This window comes from Penaeus japonicus, unplaced genomic scaffold (assembly GCF_977035675.1).
Source record: "Penaeus japonicus unplaced genomic scaffold, GWHDUDI00000001_assembly GWHDUDI00000043, whole genome shotgun sequence".
Taxonomy (NCBI): domain Eukaryota; kingdom Metazoa; phylum Arthropoda; class Malacostraca; order Decapoda; family Penaeidae; genus Penaeus; species Penaeus japonicus.
This window is the reverse complement of record NW_028234445.1, coordinates 3,065,449-3,072,948: the sequence shown is the minus strand read 5'-3', so window position 1 is coordinate 3,072,948 and position 7,500 is coordinate 3,065,449.

Below are 7,500 nucleotides of genomic sequence, written 5' to 3'. Positions count from 1 at the left end.
GGATCCAGTTGATGATGATGCGTCTTCCCTGATCCAGGATTCTCTGAGCAATGGTGAGAATCGAGGTTATCAGGTAAACGTTATCAAGGGGCGTGCTTTGTTGCAGGCTGTCAATGGCGGCCCTAGAGTCTGTGTGTATGACAACATGCCCGTCCGTCTGGGCTGCATGGGCTAGGGCTCCCATAATAGCTACTGCCTCTGCCTGGAGCGAGGAGGCATTGTCGGATACCCGCATAGCTTTCTCTATGCCCCTTGCTGCAAAACCGGCACCTGCAGTGCGGGTGATGGGGTCTACAGAACCATCCGTGAAGTAGGTTTTACTATTCAGCGGCGTGATTGCTGTAATGTTCCTCTCCGCCTCAGCCTTCAATAGAGGCGGTGAGTACTGTGTTTTTCTTCTTGATAGACTCATGACAGAGAACTCTATCAAGGATCGTGCCCACGGCGGGGCTGAGACATAGTCAGGGTGGGGAAGGTCCATGCCCTTAACCAGTAGTGTCTCTTTGAGCTCAAAGCGTTTCAGCACTCTGGTTGTGTGAGACAGCCAGGTGTTGTTAGCAAAGAGCTCTTGGTTCTGTGCAAGCCGACGCTGCACTCTCTGTCTTAGCTGCGAGTCCAGTGGGGACTGTAGGACATTGGCAAGGAACTGGGCCGCCATCTGATCAATCCGGGTGTCCAGGGGAAAGAGTTTGGCCTCCAAGAGGAGGTTAGTAACCTTAGCCCACCCAGGGGCACCCAGAATAATCCTGGCGGCTTCGTTTTGTATGACGTCGAGCCTTTTCCTGAGTCCAGGCTTGACTGTGATCAGGGCGACGGAGGCGTAGTCCACAATGGGACGGACAGCGTGCACGTAGAAAGATCTTAGTACGCGGTGTCCAGCCCCTAAGCGCCGCCCAGACAGAGCTCTCATGACAGAGAGCCTTGCCTTGGTCCGGTCTAAGAGATGTTTGATCTCGGAGCGGAAGGTGAGGTTCTTATCGATCCATACCCCCAAGGATTGGTAGACGTGTACCCACTCAAGCTCTAGACCCTGGACTCGCAGAAGATGAAGATGATTATTTAAAAATAATAGTCTCTGTGTCTCCGCGTCGTAGATGAACTCTTCTTGTAATTCGGGTGATTTCTGAGGGGGAGAGAGAGAGAGAGAGTGAGTGGGTGAGTATGTGAGAGAAAGAGAGTGGGTGGGGGTGAGTATGAGAGAGAAAGAGAGAGAGAGAGAGAGAGGGTGAGTATGTGAGAGAAAGAGAGTGGGTGGGGGTGAGTATGAGAGAGAAAGAGAGGGTGAGTATGTGAGAGAAAGAGAGTGGGTGGGGGGTGAGTATGAGAGAGAAAGAGAGAGAGAGAGGGTGAGTATGTGAGAGAGAGGGGTGATTGCGTGGGGTGAGTGTGAGAATGGGGAGGTGAGTATGTGAGAGAGAGAGAGAGAGTGGGTGGGGGGTGAGTATGAGAGAGAAAGAGAGAGAGAGAGAGAGAGCGAGTGGGTGAGTATGTGAGAGAAAGAGAGTGGGTGGGGGTGAGTATGAGAGAGAAAGAGAAAGAGAGAGAGAGAGAGGGTGAGTATGTGAGAGAAAGAGAGTGGGTGGGGGGTGAGAGAGAGAGAGAGAGAGAGAGAGAGAGAGAGAGTGGTTGTGAGAGAGGTGAAAGAGAGAGTGTGAGAGAAAGGGTGTGAGAGAGGGGTGAGCGAGTGTGAGAGAGGGGTGAACGAGTGTGAGAGAGGGGTGAGCATGTGTGAGAGAAAGGGTGTGAGAGAGGGGTGAGCGAGTGTGAGAGAAAGGGTGTGAGAGAGGGGTGAGCGAGTGTGAGAGAAAGGGTGTGAGAGAGGGGTGAGCAAGTGTGATAGAATGGGTGTGAGAGAGGTGAAAGAGAGAGTGTGAGAGAAAGGGTGTGAGAGATGTGAAAGAGAGAGTGTGAGAGAGGGGTGAGCGAGTGTGAGAGAAAGGGTGTGAGAGAGGGGTGAGCGAGTGTGAGAGAAAGGGTGTGAGAGATGTGAAAGAGAGAGTGTGAGAGAAAGGGTGTGAGAGATGTGAAAGAGAGAGTGTGAGAGAAAGGGTGTGAGAAAGGGGTGAGCGAGTGTGAGAGAAAGGGTGTGAGAGAGGAGTGAGCGAGTGTGAGAGAAAGGGTGTGAGAGAGGGGTGAGCGAGTGTGAGAGAAAGGGTGAGAGAGAGAGAGAGGTGAGCGAGTGTGAGATAGAGGGTCCACAGTGTCTCAGCGTTGTAGATGAAATCTTCTTGCAATTCGGGTGATTTCTGAAAGAGGGAGAGAGAGAGAGAGAGAGAGAGAGAGAGAGAGAGAGAGAGAGAGAGAGAGAGAGAGAGGGAGAGAGAGAAAGGGAGAGAGAGAGAGGGAGAGATAGAAAGGGAGAGAGAGAGAGGGAGAGAGAGAGAGAGAGAGAGAGAGAGAGAGAGAGAGAGAGAGAGAGAGAGAGAGAGAGAGAGAGAGAGAGAGAGTGGGTTAGTGGGGGTGGGGGTGGGGGTGAGAGAGAGAGAGGGAGAGAGAGGGTGAGTATGTGAGAGAGAGGGGTGATTGGGTGGGGTGAGTGTGAGAATGTGGGGGTGAGTGTGAGTGAGAGAGACAGAGAGAGAGAGAGAGAGAGAGAGAGAGAGAGAGAGAGAGAGAGAGAGAGAGAGAGAGGGGGTTAGTGGGGGGGTGAGTGGGTGTGGAGAGTGTGAGTGAGTGAGAGAGAGAGAGAGAGAGTGGGTGAAAGAGGGAGAGAGAGGGTGAGTATGTGAGAGAAAGAGGGTGAGTATGTGAGAGAAAGAGAGTGGGTGGGGGAGAGAGAGAGAGAGAGAGAGAGAGAGAGAGAGAGAGAGAGAGAGAGAGAGAGAGAGAGAGAGAGAGAGAGAGAGAGAGAGAGAGAGAGAGAGAGAGAGAGAGAGAGAGAGAGAGAGAGAGAGAGAGAGAGAGAGAGAGAGAGAGAGAGGGTGAAAGAGAGTGGGTGAGTGTGAGTGTGAGAGAGAGAGAGAGAGAGAGAGAGAGAGAGAGGGTGAAAGAGAGTGGGTGAGTGTGAGTGTGAGTGTGAGAGGGAGAGAGAGAGAGGGGGGTGAGAGAGGGTGGGTGAAAGAGTGGGTGGGTGGTGAGTGTGAGAGAGAAAGAGAGTGGGTTAGTGGGGGTGTAAGGGTTGGCTTTTACACAGCCATCAAGCCGAGCAATTCTTAGTTTAGGTAGCGTGTAAGAATTGAATGAAAAATTAAATTGACAGAAAAATACACATTTATTAAATTAAACACAATATAGAAACAATAACATAAAAAAAAAACGAGCATCAGAAATAAAAAAGAAACAACAAAAGACAGATACTTATGATATGGTAGGTGTGAACAGGTCACGAGCTCTCAGCCAACTGCCTGAGAAGCTCAGCAGTTGCTCTGACGTAAATTACTTAATGTTCTTTATGTTCAGTTTTGTCAGATTTAGTCATCATATTCTCGTTAAAATAAAAATTGTCAGTTATTAATAAACAAATAAACAAGATCTATTTAAGAAAATAAATAAATATGTAAATTAGCGCGGGAAGTTGGAAGTCCTGGCCGATGAACTGTCTTCCAAGACGAAGAAGGGTTGTTTGCTGGTGGTTTGCAACTCCTTGAAGATGCGATGAAGGTTAAGGCGAAAATAGGGTTGAAAGTCCCGTGGAAGTATCCGTATTGCTGCCTCACTACAGCCCCTCCACATAGCAGCTTCAGAAGGGAATTTCCTCGCTATATTCACGTTGACGAATATATATATATATATATATATATATATATATATATATATATATATATATATATATATATATATATGTATGTATGTATATACATGAATATGTATGCGCATTTGCGTGCGTGCGTACATGCGTGTGTGCGATCGTGTATGTGCGCATGCGTGCTGTCATGTGAGAGAAACGTTTTTTTCTTGAACTTTTAAAGTCACGAATAACATGGAGAGGATTTGAGTGACAGACAGCCCGAATGCAGTGCCTGTGAGTGTCTCAAATGCTCTTCTCCTTTGGGATTTGAAACCGTCTCAGGAGCTGGAGGCGGCGAGCGCTGGCCAGCCCTCGACCTCAGAGGCGTCTCTGCCACTCAGTCTTCTTGCGAGGAGGAGCAGGGGTCGGGGACCAGTGCGCAGCGACGAGCCTCCCCAAGCAGCAGGCAGGGACGAGCCTCCCCAAGCAGCAGGCAGCGACGAGCCTCCCCAAGCAGCAGGCAGGGACAATCTTAAACTAGCAGCCGCCAAGGACCATTCTTCAGGTGCGGCCTAGGGGCGTGAGCTTTGCCGTGTAAGCTCTCCCTCTGAAGGGAGCGACCAGTGAGCTCTAAAGACTCTTCGGCAGAAATTGTGTTTGTCTTTTGGAGAGGAAGAGACAATGGAGAAGGAAATAGTGTAGTTTTCTTTCAACTTTATCTGTTTTGTTTTCCCTCAAGAAGATAAAACATAAGCAAATGTATATTTTCATATGCTTCCTGTCTATCCCTTCATATCCCTATGGATACATGATCATTTATGAGCATATCTATAAGTATTAGTATAACCTTTTCTTGAATGATACTAGCAATGCATGCCATCTACTTACCTTATGTTACTCTTCTAAAGCAGAAAGACCTCTGGTTCCTTTACCCAAAGAATGAGCTTTATGTTTATTACTAATTTCATTCCCAACGGGATAAAGAGATTTGCTAATTTCAGCTTCGTGTTAATGTTCAAGTATTTCCTCTACAAGTGAGAGTCCAAGGCCATGTACCTGAAAACCCCCTTTGCACTGAGTACTCACATATACTTGAATGAGGTAGATAGGAGGGAGGGAAGGAGGGAGGGAGGGAGGGAGGGAGAGTGAGGATGAATGAGGTGGATGGGAGGGAGGGAGGGAGAGAGAGGATGAATGTGGTGGATGGGAGGGAGGGAGAGAGAGAGAGAGGATGAACGAGGTGGATGGGAGGGAGGAAGGGAAAGAGAGAGGGAGGATGAATGAGGTGGATGGGAGGGAGGGAGAGAGAGGGGATGAATGAGGTGAGGGAGGGAGAGAGAGGATCAATGAGGTTGATGGGAGGGAGGGAGAGAGGGAAGGAGGATGAATGAGTTGGATGGGAGGTGAGGGAGGGAGGGAGGGAGAGAGAGGATGAATGAGGTGTATGGGAGGGAGGAAGGGAGAGAGAGAGGGCGGATGAATGAGGTGGATGGGAGGGAGGGAGAGAGAGGATGAATGAGGTTGTTGGGGGGGTGGTAGAAAGAGAGAGAGAGAGGATGAATGAGGTGGATGGGAAGGAGGGAGGGAGGGAGGGAGAGAGAGGATGAATGAGGTGGAAGAGAGAGAGAGAGAGAGAGAGAGAGAGAGAGAGAGAGAGAGCGAGAGGATAAATGAGGTGAATGGGAGAGAGAGAGAGAGAGAGAGAGAGAGAGAGAGAGAGAGAGAGAGAGAGAGAGAGAGAGAGAGAGAGAGAGAGAGAGAGAGAGAGAGAGGGAGGAATGAGGTGGATGGGAGGGAGGGAGGGAGGGAGGGAGGGAGAGTGAGGATGAATGAGGTGGATGGGAGGGAAGGAGAGATAGATAGAGAGAGAGAGAGAGAGAGAGAGAGAGAGAGAGAGAGAGAGAGAGAGGATGAATGAGGTGGATGGGAGAGAGAGAGAGAGAGCGAGAGAGAAAGAGAGGATGGAGGGAGGGAGGGAAGGAGGATGAATCAGGTGGATGGGAGGGAGGGAGAGAGAGAGGATGAATGGGGTGGATGGGAGGGAGGGAGAGAGAGAGGATGAATGGGGTGGATGGGAGGGAGGGAGGGAGGGAGGGAGGGAGGGAGAGAGAGGATGAAAGAGGTGGACGGAAGGGAGGGAGGGAGAGAGAGGATGAATGTGGTGGATGGGAGGTGAGGGAAGAGAGGATGAATGAGGTGGATGAGAGGGCGGGAGAGAGAGAGGATGAATGAGGTGGATGGGAAGGAGGGAGGGAGGGAGGAAGAGAGAGGATGAATGAGGTGGAAGAGAGAGAGAGAGAGAGGATAAATGAGGTGAATGGGAGAGAGAGAGAGAGAGAGAGAGAGTGAGGACGAATGAGGTGGATGGGAGGGAGGGAGAGAAAGATAGATAGATAGATAGAGAGAGAGAGAGAGAGAGAGAGAGAGAGAGAGAGAGAGGATGGAGGGAGGGAGGGAAGGAGGATGAATGAGGTGGATGGGAGGGAGAGGGAGAGAGTGGATGAATGAGGTGGATGCGAGGTGAGGGAGGGAGGGAGAGAGAGGATGAATGAGGTGGACGGGAGGGAGGGAGGGAGAGAGAGGATGAATGTGGTGGATGGGAGGTGAGGGAGGGAGAGAGAGAGGATGAATAAGGTGGATGGGAGGTGAGGGAGGTAGGGAGAGAGAGGATGAATGAGGTGGTTGAGAGGGAGGGAGAGAGAGATAATAAATGAGGTGAGGGAGGGAGGGAGGGAGAGAGAGGATGAATGAGGTGGATGGGAGGGAGGGATGGAGGGAGAGAGAGGATGAATGTGGTGGATGGGAGGGAGGGAGGGAGAGAGAGGATGAATGAGGTGGATGAATGAGGTGGACGGGAGGGAGGGAGGGAGGATGAATGAGGTGGATGGGAGGTGAGGGAAAGAGGGAGGGAGGGAGAGAGAGGATGAATGAGGTGGATGGGAGGGAGGGAGGGAGGGAGAGAGAGGATGAATGAGTTGGATGAGAGAGAGAGAGAAAGAGGATGAATGAGGTGGATGTGAGGGAGGGAGGGAGAGAGGATGAATGAGGTGGATGAGTGGGAGGGAGAGAGAGGATGTATTAGGTGGATGGGAGGGATGGAGGGAGAGAGAGGATGAATGAGGTGGATGGGAGGGAGGGAGGGAGAGGATGAATGAGGTGGATGGGAGGGAGGGAGAGGATGAATGAGGTGAATGGGAGGGAGGGAGGGAGGGAGAGGATGAATGAGGTGGATGGGAGGGAGGGAGGGAGGGAGAAGATGAATGAGGTGGATGGGAGGGAGGGAGAGAGGATGAATGAGGTGGATGGGAGGGAGGGAGGGAGGGAGAGAGAGAGAGAGGATGAATGGGGTTGATGGGAGGGAGGGAGAGAGGGAGGATGAATGAGTCACAGATCCTGACACACTTCGAACACATACTAACTGAAAATAGAGAAGTTGATGTAATATACCTAGACTTTGCAAAAGCTTTCGACAAAGTAGGTCACGGTATTGTGCTACATAGGATTAAAGACCTTGGAATCGGGGGGAAAGTTGGAAGATGGATTTACAACTTCCTAATAAATCGTAAACAAAAAATACAAATTAATGGGCTTTACTCGAATGAAAAGACTATTATGAGTGGGATGCCACAAGGGACCATTCTTTGGACCGTTCTTTGGCCCTTGTTATTCCTTATTATGATCGGCAACATTGCTAATGGTGTGAAACACTCGAGAGTAACATCATTTGCAGATGATTCAAGAATAAGTACACCCATAGATATATACAAGATAATGAAAACAAACTTAACCATCTGTAAGTGGGCATATGATAATATGAAATTCAATGCAGATAA